Source organism: Silene latifolia, chromosome X, assembly GCF_048544455.1.
Source record: "Silene latifolia isolate original U9 population chromosome X, ASM4854445v1, whole genome shotgun sequence".
Taxonomy (NCBI): Eukaryota; Viridiplantae; Streptophyta; class Magnoliopsida; order Caryophyllales; family Caryophyllaceae; genus Silene; species Silene latifolia.
The window spans coordinates 234,413,491-234,429,239 of record NC_133537.1 but is presented as its reverse complement, the minus strand read 5'-3'; the positions used below and the strand labels follow the sequence as shown (position 1 = coordinate 234,429,239).

At 38.8% G+C, this 15,749-nt stretch overlaps 1 non-coding gene across 1 annotated transcript; it reads left to right on the top strand.

Annotated features, from left to right (window-relative positions):
- Positions 1 to 877: 877 nt before the first annotated feature.
- LOC141624590 (small nucleolar RNA R71) lies at positions 878 to 984 on the top strand. The gene has a single exon (XR_012534396.1). It is a non-coding gene; the product is annotated as a small nucleolar RNA R71 (small nucleolar RNA).
- Positions 985 to 15,749: the final 14,765 nt, after the last annotated feature.

Here is a 15,749-nt window from a genome sequence, read left to right as displayed (position 1 = left end):
AACTCCTCAAGTGAATGGCACTAACCGTTTCATGTCTTTGGGAATTACTTTGAGGTGGGAATTGCCCCTTTTGTCTTTGTGAGCTTGAAGATGCTAGTTGAGTCAATTGGGTTTCCAACATTTTGGTGTGAGCTAGAATGTTGTTGATGGTGATTTCCTTTGCTTGATTATCCTTTTGCATTTGAGTGAAAAACTCTTGTTGATTCTTTTGCATTTGGAGGACCGCTTTTTGAACATCAAAACCTTGGTCATTTTGTTGATTGTATGGAGTTTGATTTTGGTAACCTTGGTTTTGGTTGTAAAAGGGTCTTTGATTTTGGTTTCTCATGGGAGTTGGGGTGTATGTTGGTTGAGGGTTTTGAACATTTTGGCTTTTGTATGAGAGATTTGGATGGAATTTGGTGTTTTCATTGTAATAGTTTGAATAAGGGGTACCACTCTTGTATGCTTGGAAAGCATTCACTTGTTCATTTGTTCCCCTACATTCACTTTGGTCATGTCCCAACGTTCCACAATTTTCACATATCCCACTTGGGATTGATGAAAATGCCGTCATGGCATTAACATGATGCTTTGGTGATTTTGAGGCTTCTTGAAGTCTAGCCATAGCTTTTTCAAACTTCAAATTGATCGTATCAATGTGAGCACTAAGTTGAGCACCCAATTGAGTAATGGAGTGTCCACTTCATGCTTTCCTCCTCTAGTAGCCTTGTGAGGTCTACTATATTGTGAGTTATGGACCGCCATTTCCTCAATTTTGTTCCAAGTTTGATTGTCATCAACTTCAGTGAACATTCCATTTGATCCCATGTTGAGAATGTTCCTTGAATCTTCATAAAGACCGTTCCAAAATTGTTGTACCAAGAACCACTCGCTAAGTCCATGGTTAGGACATGTGCGACAAATTCCCTTGAATCGCTCCCAAGCTTCATACAAATATTCTTCATCCCTTTGCTTAAAGCCCGTAATTTGAGCTCTTAGCATGTTAGTCTTTTCCGGTGGATAGAACTTTTTGTAGAAAGCTAGAGCCAACTTCTTCCAAGAATCAATTCCGAGAGTAGCCTTATCAAGGCCTTTCAACCATTGTTTTGAGGTGCCAATTAGAGAAAAAGGAAATAGGACCCATCGAATTTGGTCTTGAGTTACACTGGTTTGAGAAATCGCATCACAATAGTCACAAAAAGTCTCCATATGAGAATGAGGGTCTTCACTAGGCATCCCCCCAAATTGGATTCTTTCGACTAATTGGATAAATGCGGATTTGGCAATAAAATTTCCGGTTAGATGTTGTGGTGTGGGAGTACCATTGGGTAGGTTCTCCTCGGTGGGTACGGAATGTGATGAAAACTGAGGCATTGTGGGTTGATTTTGTGTTGGGTTCTCCTCGCCTTCTGTTGCAAAAGGGTTGATGAACTCAATAGTATTTGGTTGAATATCTACAACCTCACCAATACCTCTCAAAGTTCCTCTAGCAAGTCTTCTATTGGTTGTCAAAGTCCTTTCAATTTCGTGATCAAAGGGTAACAAGTTACCTTGTGTCCTTCTAGACATGCAAAATATCAACCAACTAGAAAACAATTAGAACAAACCTTGAGGAGTTTTACTTTCCCAAGGCAAAGAAAGACAAAACTAATAACAATACAAGAAAATCTAAATCAAGTTAACACCGTCCCCGGCAACGGCGCCATTTAGGATGTGTTCCCTTGTGGGGTTTAGTTTTTCGTACTTGTCGTTAGGAGCACCTAGACCAAAACACAATTTATAACTTCACAAACAACTCTACAATTAGTAAAGAGGCAAGTAAAGGTCGGATCCCAAGGGACGGGAATTGAGATGAGACTTCTATTGCTACTAGCGGTGTCTAAGGGTGTCACAATTGGGGTTTGATGTAGAAGATCACTAAACTAAATAGCAATGAAAGTAAACAAGCAAGATGAATTACAAGGGATGTAAACAATTGATAAAAGGCACTAGGGTGTCATGGGGTCATAGAGGATTCATGAGAATTGATCATACAAATATATTCTCAAGTTATAAGCAAGCAATTATTGTTGTGATGGATCGAGTTGGTTTATATCTTACAATCCTAGGAAAGTTTGGGTCCCGAACCGAATCGATTAGATTGTACAACACCTACAAGTCGACTTAATCTTCCCTACTCAATAATATGCATGGTCTAATGAGACTCGAGTTGGTTTATGTCTTACAAGTCTCATTGAAAAGATAGGTGATGGGTAAAAAATGCAAGGATTCATAGGCTCACATTTCATCAAACATAACATGTGCATAAGTTGAGATCACAACAAGCAAGCAAATAAACTATGAAAGCATATTAATTTAAGCATGAATCATTCCCCATGTTGGTTTCCCCTAACCCTAGCTAAGGAAACTACTCACTCATTATCATGTTGAACATGCTAGCAAGGTTGTCAATCATACCAACAAAGTGAAACATGATGAATAAATGAAAGTAATTAACAATAATTAAAAAGGGATTAAGAGATTATACCTACTAATGATTCCAATAATAAAGCAAGAATAATAGAAGTACTTGAATGCTAGATTGAGAGGTTGTCAATCTCCCATTAATAACCCAAATAATCTTCAATTACCCAAAATAAAGGATGAACAAAAGAGAGATTAAAGAACTAAAACTTGGATTAAAACTTGATTAATACTTGATTACAATATTGAAGAGAGATTTGATTGATATTAACTACACTAATTATTGATAAGAAGAACATGCTCCTCTAATTAGCCTAATGGGGTATTTATAGTGAAAATTAGGGAGGATGCATTAGGGTTAACTAAGGGCTAAACTAGTAATTACACTTTTTAAGTTGAGCAAGGAGGACCCGGTATTTTCTGAGAGAAGGGCTTCTCTTTTCGTAGCTTGAAGAAGACAATCCGTGCTGTGAAGAAATCCGGGCGGAATAAGGTCGGGACGGCCGGATTTGGGCGGTGGAATCCGAGCGGATTCTGAGGAATACGGACGGATTGTTGAGGGGGAATCCGAGCGGATTCAGGCACGGGACGCTCGGATTGTGCAGAGGCTGGACGGGCGGATTGTTGACAATCCGCTCGGATTGTTAGTCACTGATAACTTCTTCTTTTCTTCCCTTTTCTTCATAAATTCCTTGGGGATTTCCTTGGGGACTCAAGGATCTTTCCTCAACATTGCTCTTCTACTATGATATGTACAAAGGCCTTCTAATCTTGTCTCTCCTTGATGCTTGGTCATTGAATTCGATCAATTTAGTCTCGTTTTGCCATGAAAATGCAAGATTCTAACTCCTTTCCTACCAAGGGATCAAAATCTTAAAGAATATGCAAAACAAAGAACTAAAGATAAGAAATGACCCAAATAAGCACTAAAAAGCATGGAAACAAGGCTAATTCGGGGGCTAAATATGCGCCAATTATGGTCACATCAAGCTTTCTATGTCGGTTGATTTAATCCAAGTATCAAGTATAAGATGTCGAGTTGGATTTATGGTTGATTTGCATGCAAGACAGGAATTAAACATCCATTTACCGTATTAGGTTTATGGTGCACAACGTGATCCATTTGTCTTAACAAAGCATTTTGCAAATATGATTTTGGATAAGCGAATAATCATCTGATCCGTCCTATATCCGGACTAACCGGAGTCGGGATCGTCCTAGACTATGCATGCACTAGATCTAAAGAACTAGAAATTAAAATGTTAATTTGTTCACTATTAGAAGAGTCTAATAATAGGTGTATGAACCTAACAGTCACAACTCACTCCACCCGGTACACCAAACCTTAATGGTGTTGCCAAAAGGAGAAATCGAACCCTACTAGATATGGTTCGATCCATGATGAGTCAAACCGAGTTACCCGACTAATTTTGGGGATTTGCAATCCAAACCGCAATCAAATCATTGAATAATAGTCCAACAAAGGCAACCGAAAAGACTCCATATGAGATGTGGAAAGGAAGGGTTCCTGATTTATCCTATATGAAGATTTGGGGATGTAATGCTTACGTCAAGGCAAAGACCGACAACAAGCTTGCCCCACGATCCAAAAAAATGAATCTTTGTAGGTTACCCCATTACCTCCCGAGGATATTACTTATACAAACCTCAAGAAAACAAAGTGTTTGTGTCTAGTGAGGTTGTCTTCTTAGAAAGTGAGTTTATTTCTATGAGAGAGTATGGGAGAAATTTTGAACTTGATGAAGTTCAAGAGCCACAAACCGAAATAGAGACGCATGAAGACGTTCCTTCGTCGTCTAATTCTGTTATCATTCCTCAATCGAGGAGGTCGGGTCGAGTTTATCGACATCCTGATAGATATGTTGGACTTATCCAAGAGGATGAGAGTCTTGATGTGTTACTTCTTGAAAGTGACGAACCCGCCACCTACAAAGCTGCAATCTCTAGTCCAAATTCAGCTTTATGGCTTGAAGCCATGAGATCCGAAATTAGTTATATGCATGAAAATCAAGTTTGGAACTTGGTGGATTTGCCTGAAGGGGCAAGACCTCTTCAGTGCAAATGGATCTTCAAAGTAAATAATGGCATAGAAGGACATGATGATGTCTACAAGGCTAGGCTAGTGGCAAAAGGTATTACTCAAGTTCATGATCTTCACTATGACGAAACCTTTGCCCCCGTGGCTATGCTAAGATCAATTCGGATTCTGTTAGCGATCGCCGTATTTCATGACTATGAAATATGGTAAATGGATGTCAAGACCGCTTTTCTAAATGGGCATTTAGAAGAGGAGGTGTACATGATACAACCCGAAGGTTTTGTGGATCCTAAAAATCCTAACAAAGTATGCAAGCTTAATAGATCCATTTATGGTCTTAAGCAAGAATCAAGAAGTTGGAAACATTGATTTAATCATGTCATAAAAGAAAATGGTTTTACTCGTAGTATTGAGGAACCATGTTTATACATGAAGTTCAGTGGGAGCAATGTTGTGTTCCTTATATTGTATGTGGATGACATACTACTTATTGGAAATGACACTCCTATGTTGTCTTCCGTCAAGGAGTGGCTAGGAAATCATTTCCAAATGAAGGATTTAGGAGAAGCACAATGCATATTAGGTATCCGGATCTATAGAGATAGACCCAAAAGGATATTGGCATTAAGTCAAGAATCTTATATTGACAAGATTCTTCGACGCTTTAAGATGGACCAGTCTAAGAGAGGATTGATTCCTATGGGAAGTGGGATAATTTCGAGAAAGTCTCAATCACCCTCCTAACTCGAAGATGTTGAACGCATGAAATTGATTCCCTATGCTTCCGTTGTTTGATCAATCATGTATGCCATGATATGCACTCGTCCAGATGTCTCATATGCTTTAAGCATGACAAGTAGATATCAAGAGAATCCAGGTGAGAGTCACTGGATAGCTGTTAAGAATATCCTCAAGTACTTGGGAAGGACTAAGGATTCTATCTTAGTGTTTAGAGGAGACTCCGAGCTATGTGTTAAGGGTTACACAGACTCGAACGTTCAAACAGACATAGATGACATGAAATCACAAGGTGGATTTGTGTATATGCTCAATGGTGGTGCCGTCAGCTGCAGAAGTTTCAAGGAAGCTGTGATTGCGGATTCTACTACGGAGGCTGAGTACGTTGCAGCATCAGAAGCTGCCAAGGAAGCTGTATGGATTAGGCAATTCGTGGAAGGGCTAAAAGTAGTTCCTACCGCCAAGGATCCCATTACTCTCTATTGTGACAACAATGGAACTATTTTCCAAGCTAGAGAGCCAAAGTATAGTAATAAATCTAGACATGTACTCAGAAAATTTCATATTATTAGAGATTTTCTTGAAAGAAAGGAAATTGCGATTTGTAAGGTTGGGACGGATGAGAACATAGCTGATCCGCTCACCAAGCCTTTATCGCAGGCTAAACATGATGGACATGTTGTATCCATGGGGCTTAAACGCATGCCCAGTTTGTACTAGACTATTTGATATGAAATAAAATGTTGTTTTATTTGCTCATATAGAATAATCGCATTTGTCTTTTAAATTTATTTTTTATTACTTTGTCATATCCAAATGGGTTGTTGAGATAATCTTGAACCCCATTAAAGTGAACTAGATTGATATAGTAATCGCCCATAGTTACTTACATGAGATGACATCTCGAAGTAACTAGAGTGTGATGCGGTTGATGGCAAGTTCAAGTACCATAGAGTCATAAGAGATGACTAGTCGATCACATAGGCAGACTGTGATGGTCACTCTGTCGGGCTTATGACCTCTTATAGAGTTCTGGCATTTTTTATAGCCTGATCGTGGAAAGAGCTACTATGGTGTTCTTGTGAGTCAATTATTTGACTAATGATTGTTCGCCCAAGATGGCACAGTTTCAGATTGACATTGATTTATGTTTGGCGACCTTCGTAACTGGGGTCTTATGGGCATGTTTTGGGTCATGATTAGCTGTGGCTAATCAAAGGGAAGAGTGCAATAGGAATTGTCCATCCCCGTCAGGGTTATCTTATATCTCAAGGCCACTCGAGGAGCAATAAACTGGAAATGTGTGGCCACACTCGGAAGGTATCTATGGTAGATAATTCTGGTCAGACAGTTATTCTCCAGATCGAGGAAACCACTCAAGATATGATCAAATGCAAGTACAACCTTCAAGACACCTTGCATTGAGTGGGAGATAGTAATAGGACAAGAGAATTGGTGACGCATCGCGGACAAGTGGGAGATTGTTGGAGCATGTGTCCTCGACAATAATGCGATCCCGTGTTTAAATCTCATATTAAGAATACATAAGGGATTGTAACATTTTATTGTCAACTGATCCACATTAATCGGTAATGATTGGTTGACTAGAGTTTGACATTACTGTCGTGTGACGGTCGTGATCAGTTGATCCCTTAAGGTCATACCTTTAGGGAAACATTCTTAATTGATCAAATAGTTAATTGTATGATGATACAGGTTAATTAATTCCTTAAAATTGAACAAATGATTTTGTGAGTAATTATACGTATCTTATTGTAATTTGATTAAATAAGATTCGTGCTAAGTACTTAAAATTGTTTTATTGCTTTAGGTTTATGTATTGTTTATGAAACAATTAAAATAAGAATGAATTGTTTATTATAAATACAAGTAGTTGTGATTTATAATTATATGACCCATTTTAAGTAATTGTAATTGTGAATTACTAGTTGGTCGAACTATATTTTTCGGTTACTTGTCGTTAGGAGCACCTAGACCAAAACAATATTTATAACATCACAAGCTACTCTACTATTAGTAAAGAGGTAAGTAAAGGTCGGATCCCAAGGGACGGGTATTGATGTAGGATGTTCGATTGTAAGTAGTGGTGTCTAAGGGTGTCACAATTTGGGTTGAGATAAGAAGATCACAAAACTAAATAACAATGTAAATAAACAAGCAAGATGATTAAGATGAGATGTAAACAATTGATTAAAAGCACTAGGGTGTCATGGGTTCATAGGGGATTCATGAGAATTGATCATACAAACATATTCTCAAATTATAAGCAAGCAATTATTGTTGTGATAGGATCGAGTTGGTTTATATCTTACAATCCTAGGAAGGTTTAGGTCCCGGAGCCGAATCGATTAGATTGTACAACACCTACAAGTCGACTTAATCCTCCCTACTCAACTATATGCATGGTCTAATGAGACTGGAATTGGTTTATGTCTTACAAGTCTCATTGAAAAGATAAGTGATGGGTAAAAAATGCAAGGATTCATAGGCTCGCATTTCATCAAACATAACATGTGCATAAGTTGAGATCACAATAAGCGAGCAAATAAATTAGGTGAACATATTAGATTAAGCATGAATCATCCCCCATGTTGGTTTCCCCTAATTCCCCATTAACCCTAGCTAAGAAAACTACTCACTCATTATCAAGTTTAACATGCTAACAAGGTTGTCAATCATATTAATAAAGCAAAACATGATGAATAAATGAAGATGATTAACAATAATTAAAAAGGGATTAAGAGAATTATACCTAATGATGATTCCAAAATAATAAGCAAAGAATAATAGAAGTACTTGATGAATGATTGGAAGGTTGTCAATCTTCCAAATAAACCCCAAATAATTTTCAATTACCCAAAATAAATGATGAACAATATATAAATTAAGGAAATGAGATTTGTATTAATGCTTAATTAAAAGTTGATTACAAGATTAAAGAGAGATTAGAAGAACATAAATTATACTAAGGGTTGATGATAATCTAATTAGTACAATGAGGTATTTATAGTAGGGATTAGGTACATAAATTAGGGTTACTAAGGGCTTAAATGACGATTAAGACCCTTAAGAAAAGTTGAGGAAATGCTCCTCTCGAAGAAATATGTGAGTCTCCTTTTTGCTAGTCTTTTAGAAATATGCGCATCCCGAGTAGAATAAGGAGAAGGCATGCTGTACTGGATGACAATCCGAGTGGCCAAGGGGTCGGGACGAGCGGATTGTGAGAGTTAGACGAGCGGAATGGAGGGTTGGACGCTCGGATTGTGGAGATGTTGGACGAGCGGTTTGGCTGGAGGGACGCTCGGATTGTGGAGGTTGGACGAGCGTCCCGATACTGCGACGGCCGGATTCTAGTTCAGCAACCTTTTTCTTCTTTTCTTCTTTTCTTCTTCCAACAATCCTCAAGGATCTTGTCAGAGATGCAAGGATCGTCTTCATCATTGCCCATCTACTAATTTATTTACATAGTCCTTCTAGTCTTGTCTTCACTTTGATGCTTGGTCATTAGATTCGATCAATTTAGCTCCATTTTGCCATTAAAATGCAAGGTTTGCACTCCTCTCCTACCAAGGAAACAAAACCTCAAAGAATATGCAAAACAAAGGACTGAAGATAGTAAATGACCCAATTATGCACTAAAAAGCATAGGAACGAGGCTAATTCGGGGACTAAATATGCTCAAATATTGGTCACATCAAATTTCCCCAAACCGAACCTTTGCTCATCCCGAGTAAAGAGGTGACAAAAACTAGGACCCTTATTTAAACTATCCTACTAATATAACCGATATGAGACAATTATTGGGTCTCACTCCCCCCTTCAACTCACAACAAGACAACCATGAGGTAGGATGCCTTCTTGCAAGGCAAGGTGGGTCTTGCCAAAATGGCGACACATCCAAGCATTAAAGCACACAAAATCAAGTAATGGATGCATCTACAAAAGAATAACCACTTTCCTCATCTAAGTGGCGTAAATTATCTAAAGGGGAAGCAATTCAAGGGTACACACTCCATTATAGATATGGTTTCTTCAAACTACTAAGCCTAGAAGGATACCCATAAATCACCTCCAAGTTGTGTCAAGCTAGGGTACCTTTGTCCTCAATCGTTAAATGCTTTTGTCAAGAATAGACTACCTATAGCGTTAGAAACACCGGAGGATCGTGGAATTCCCCTTCTTGCCTAGACAAGAAGAAGGGTCGTCCCCTCTCTACCATGCAAAAAAGTGGATACGATGGAAAAGGGATCGATAGAATTTGAGTTTCATATGGGAGTTTGCTTTTTGTTGTTGTTTTTCCCCTCAGTTTCTTGTGGCATATAACATTTGAGAACACTTTCTTTTTGCAATTTCTTTTGATGTTTGGTATTTCAATACTTGACAATTTCAACTTTTTGCATTTTCTTTTGAACATTTTCAAAGTCACTCCATTTGTAGGGAGGGTGCTTATTTTTGAAGCATAGGAGTTTTCATTTTTGTTACTCCTCTTTTCTTTTGAATCAATTGCAAAAAAAATCTTTTCTTTCACTTCTTGAACTCAAATTTTGAACAATTTTTGTGCCCATTCCCTTTTTGATGACAAAAATGTGGTAGAACATGGATTATGGTTGGTTGCATGGTTTTAAGGGTCACCTTGGAATAAACGGTAGCCAAGGAGTTATCACACCACAAGGTACTCTTGACTAGGCCTTAATCCATGGGTCAAAGGATACTAGCATGACACATCCTAGGGTGTTTTACAAGTATTTTAACAAGCAAAGTCTTAAGAAGAAAAAGCATCTACAAGGGCCTATATACACTAGTCAAGTTTCCCAAATAGACGGTTTCACAAACTTTTCCTAAATGAAACTACGTGCCATGATGCAACTAACATTTATATATCTTAATGCATATGCTTCTACCAACTAATATGCCAAATAATCTAAATGCAAGTCCTAAATTCACATTGTTTTTACCGCATCAATCAAAATAAAGCCACATAGTCATTAACATAAAGAGGAAAAAGGAGATTGGAAATATCATACCATGCGGTCTTCTATATCCTCATGTCTCGGATGTGGCGTAGTCAATCAATGTGAAAAAGGATGAAGAAACACAATATATACAATATACAAGACTACACTATAAAGGAAATGAACTTGTTTTTGGATTTTTAAATTTTCCAATTTTTTTGTATTTTTTTTAATGAAATTAAAGGACATATTTTTGTATTTTTCGAAATTTTTCATTTTTATCATTTTTTTTAAAAAGGTCAAGTTAGAATTTCCTATCCCCACACTAGTATGGGCATTGTCCTCAATGGCCAATACGATAGGAAATTATGCAATTTATATGAATATGCATGATTTCTAAACTAAATGCAAATGATATATAAACAAGAGTAAATGCAACTAAGTTATGCTATATGATGCATGGTTTTTGTTATGGTGGAGAGCATAATTTAGATTAGCTCTCAATGCATATGCATAAACTTCCCCAAACCAAAATAGACACTATTTCTAATGTCAAAAATTTTGGGGGAGTTCATGCACACGAAATGCAATGCATGAAACTACAAATTGTCATTTTGGATTTTGAAAGTTGGGAACAATAAAAATGAAGACCTTAATGAAGCCAAGGTGTTAGTCCTCTACTGTTGCTAGGACTCCACAAAATGATCAAGATAAAATAAAAACAAGAGAAGTAGGCAAACCATAAAGGAGTTGTAAGAATGTAGGAGCCTCCAAAAGTTTGCTAGTTATCACCCATCGTGTCATCATCATCATCACCTTCTTCCTCACTTGAGGCATCATCAACCTCCATGGATGTGGAGTCATGTCCACTCTCACTTTCACTTCCTTGTTCTTACTCACTTTCCTCTTCTTCTTGAACTTCTTCATCTTTACCTTCTTGGTCACCACTCTCATCAACAACCATCTCCTCTCCACCTGGTCTACCACCACTAGAAGTGCTAGGAAAGAATACCTCCCTATCCGCCCAACTAGGCAAAGGACAAGATGGATCGAGAAGTCCTTGCCTAGCTAGATGTAGGAGGGGCGGATATTGGGCCTTGTAAGCATCAACTCTATCATTAAAAGTTTGTTTATGCATTTCCTTCATTAGTAGAGTCATGTAATCATTTCCCGCCTTGGCATTTTCGGGGTTGAACTCGTGGTATTCAAATGGATAAGGTGGGGTGATAATGGAGGAGGAGGGTTCGGCAACTTCTTCCCCTTGGTGTTGAATGATGTACTCGGTCTCTTCGAAGAGTGGGAGAAGGTAGTTCGGTCGATGAACATTCAATCGACAAATTTTGCTAGGCAAAGTGAAGAATCTAGCTTCATTTGTCAACCACCCAAATTTGTTGTCAAGAGTATCGTTCTTGACCCATTTGAACTTTAGAATCATGGTGGGCAAATCAATAACATGGCCTCCTTTTACCGGTGCATAAGTGTTGTTCTTGTTGAAATCCCGGTTAAAATGCTTAGCCAAATAGGTAACTAATCCTCCATTGGCAATAAAGGCCGTGACTTCTTTGCCACAATCAACATTAAGCCATCGATCAACCAAAAGTCTTAAAGCATTCTATGGCTTGGTAAATTCTCTCCCAATGTTCAAAGCCGACACAAGAAGGATAAAATCAAGTTTGGTAAGATGGTTTGTGCCATTTCTAGCTATCAAAGTATTCCCAATGACCTTATGCCATACTCTAATGCCCGGATGGTGGACTAAGAGAGTACGACAATCATGAAAACGTGTGAATTTCCTTCCGGAAATTGCCATCCAAAGAGGAGCGGGGTCATACTTGGTAGGCATCTTTGTAAATAATGCACTATCACTAAGGCCAAATATCTTACCCAATTCGTCATAAGATAAGCATCTATCAACATTTTCAAGACGAAACTCAATAATGGTTCGGGTCTCCACCTTTGTGACTTTCAAAGAGCTTAAAAACTCTAAGGTGAGGGAGGAGTATGTCAATTCTTGCATTGTAAACAATTTACTCAACTCCATAGACTCGAAAAAGGTCTTAGTTTGCTCAAGGACACCCAATTCTGACAATGCATTTTCACATATGAACTTAGTAGGCATGATTGTTTTCTTAGCAAAGGAAATAAATTTCTTCCTATGGGAGTCGGAAGTGAAGATTACCTCCGGATAGTCGGCTAATTGTTCAATGACCGGAGTGGTAGAAGTAGTAGCTTCCATAGGAGGATTTTGTTCTTGAGTCTCTGACCTTGCCTCATGGACTACCAATGCCTTAGATGTTTGCTTATCAAGAAGGGCTTGTTGCCTCTTAGAAAGGGTCTTCTTTAGGGGTGCCTTATTTCCACCTTTTGTTCTTGCCATACTCCTTTGCTTAATTACACCAATGAAAGATTGAAATCTTCAATTTCTGGTAATGTCCAAATCGATTTAGGATGAATGAAAGTTGCCTTGTATCCCAAAAATCGACTGAAAACTTGAAGATTTTGGTGTTTGAATCACTTGTTGATGCTAAAGGAGTGATTAATTTTTGTTTTGAGGAAGTTTGGATTTGATTTGGTTGATTTTGGTTGAGGAATTTGGTTTTTGTTGATGGAGAGGATGGGGGTTTAGGGTAGTGTTTGTGTTTTGAAAGAATGAAAATGAATGGGAAAGGAGGGTTTAAAAAGAACCGTTGGTTTTGAAATGCAGAGGGAGACGAGCGGACCTAGTGTCGGGACGCTCAGATTCTTCAAAAATTGGGTTCAGGTAAAGACGCCATGGGACAAGCGGATTGCAGGAAAGACGAGCGTATTCCTTGGCTGAGACGAGCGTCTTTTGCTTAGGACGCTCAGATTCATTTCTAGTGAAAATCCCAAATTTTAGCAGTAAAAAGACGAGCGTCTTTCCTGTTGGACGACCGTTCTGACTGAGACGAGCGGATTCCTGGCTTGGACGCTCAGATTCTCAGTCAGCCCAAAATATGTTTTCTGCAGCTTCACAAGACGAGCGTCTTGTGACTTGGACGCTCGGGTTCTTTCAGGACGAGCGGATTGTCCCTCGGGCCGCTCGGATTCTTCCTTGACCTCACAGATTCAGGTCCATCCGTGGGTGCTTCGTAACCCGTGTCAATTCATTATTTAATTCTCGTGTTCTTCATTGTAGGGGCACTACAAAGGCATGAATAACCTAGGCAATTGCTATCCCCACACTAAGGCAAAGCACTAAACATCAATAAACTCATAAGTCCCTTCCTCACTTCTCTCAAAATGATGAAAATTTTGATCAAGGCATAAAAATGTAAATCCAAAGATGACAAAAATGTAATACAATAATTAAAATGAAAGTTAGGGAGTTAGAATATTTACAAATGGTGGTTTAGGGAGGACTCCACCAAACTCTCATCCAATGTGAGATGTCAAGGGGGCATGTTCAAGGTGTTGTTGATGTTACTCAACACCGTGAAGAAGTAGTCGAAAGCTTGCTCGTTATCATGATAAAGATCCTCGATAGACCTTTGCACTTGTTGTTCTCCATGACGGTCTTGGGTCATAGCATTACCAATATAGGGATTGAATATCCCTTCGAACTCATCATCCCAAAGATCGCACACTTCGTCTACTTGATCACTAAAAATGTCTTGAGTTGATGAAGACAACTCTCCTTCTTTCTTGTCTTGGCCAATGAGGCCTTCTTCTTCACTTGTCATGGATGAGCTTTTCAAGCTCTCATTGTTGCAATTTCCTTGCTCTTTTGATGGAGCATCATCCACTTTCTTTTTCCATTGAAATTCCAACTTCTTCCTATCACCTTTCCGGCTATAGTGATCAACCATAAAACACGGCTCATGCAATCAGGGAGCTCTCATAGTCTTGTCAAGATTGAAAGTGATGGTCTCATCTCCCACTTCAAGGGTGAGCTCTCCATGTTTTACACCGATCACCGCTCCCACAGTGTGCAAGAATGGTCTTCCTAAGATAATAGGAATGTTGGAGTCTTCTTCCATGTCAACAATAACGAAATTCACCGGGATGAAGAATTTTCCAATTCTCACGGGAACATCTTCCCATACCCCTAAAGGTGTCTTTGTTGATCTATCCCCCATTTGAAGCGTGATGTTGGTGCATTTGAGTTTTCCCATTCCTAGCCTCTTGCTAACCGAATATGGCATGACACTAACACTTGCCCCAAGGTCACATAAAGCTTTGTTGATTGTAGTGTCACCAATAGTGCATGGAATGGAGAAACTTCCCGGATCCTTGAGCTTTGGAGGTGAACTCTCTTGAAAAATAGCACTACTTACTTTAGTGAAAGCAATAGTCTCAAGCTTCCGGATTGATTTCTTCTTTGTAAGAATATCCTTCATATACTTTGCATAGGCCGGAACGTGATTGATTAATTCCGTGAATGGAATCGAGACTTCTAAATTCTTCACAATCTCCATGAATTTTCCAAGTTGGTGATCAAACTTAGGCTTAGCTTGACGACTTGGAAAAGGAAGTCTAATCACAATGGGTTCCTTCTCTTTGGCCTTTTCTTCATTCTTCTTTGAAGCTTCTTGATTGTTGGGTTCTTCTTCCCTAGAGTTTTCAACAACTCTTTCCTTGTCACTAGCATTCACAACATCTTCATCAACGGGTTTCTTTGGCCATTCATACATTGTACCACTCCTTAAATGGATGGCACACACTGATTCTTGTCTTGGGGGATTACCTTGGGGTGGTAATTGCCCCTTTTGTCTTTGTGAACTTGAAGATGCTAATTGAGACATTTGGGTCTCCAACATCTTTGTGTGGGCTAGGATGTTGTTCATGGTGATGTCTTTTTGCTTGCCTATCCTTTCGTATTTGAGTGATAAACTCTTGTTGGTTCTCTTGCATTTGGAGGACCGCTTTTTGAACATCAAAGCCTTGGTCATTTTGTTGATTGTATGGAGTTTGATTTTGGTAACCTTGGTTTTGGTTGTAAAAGGGTCTTTGATTTTGGTTTCTCATTGGAGGTGGGGTGTATGTTGGTTGAGGGTTTTGAACATTTTTGGCTTTTGTATGAGAGATTTGGATGCAATTTGGTGTTTTCATTGTAATAGTTGGAATAAGGGGTACCACTCTTGTATGCTTGAAAAGCATTCACTTGCTCACTTGTTCCCCTACATTCACTTTGGTCATGTCCCAAAGTTCCACAATTCTCACATATTCCACTTGGAATTGATGAAGATCCCACCATGGCATTGACATGTTGCTTTGGTGATTTTGAGGCTTCTTCAAGTTTAGCCATAGCCTTCTCAAACTTCAAGTTGATGGTATCAATATGAGCACTAAGTTGAGCACCCAATTGAGTAATAGAGTCCACTTCATGCTTTCCTCCTCTAGTAGCCTTGCGAGGTCTACTATATTGTGAGTTATAGACCGCCATTTCCTCAATCTTGTTCCAAGTTTGATTATCGTCAACTTCGGTGAACATACCATTTGATCCCATATTGAGAATGTTTCGGGAGTCTTCATAAAGACCATTCCAAAATTGTTGTACCAAGAACCACTCGCTA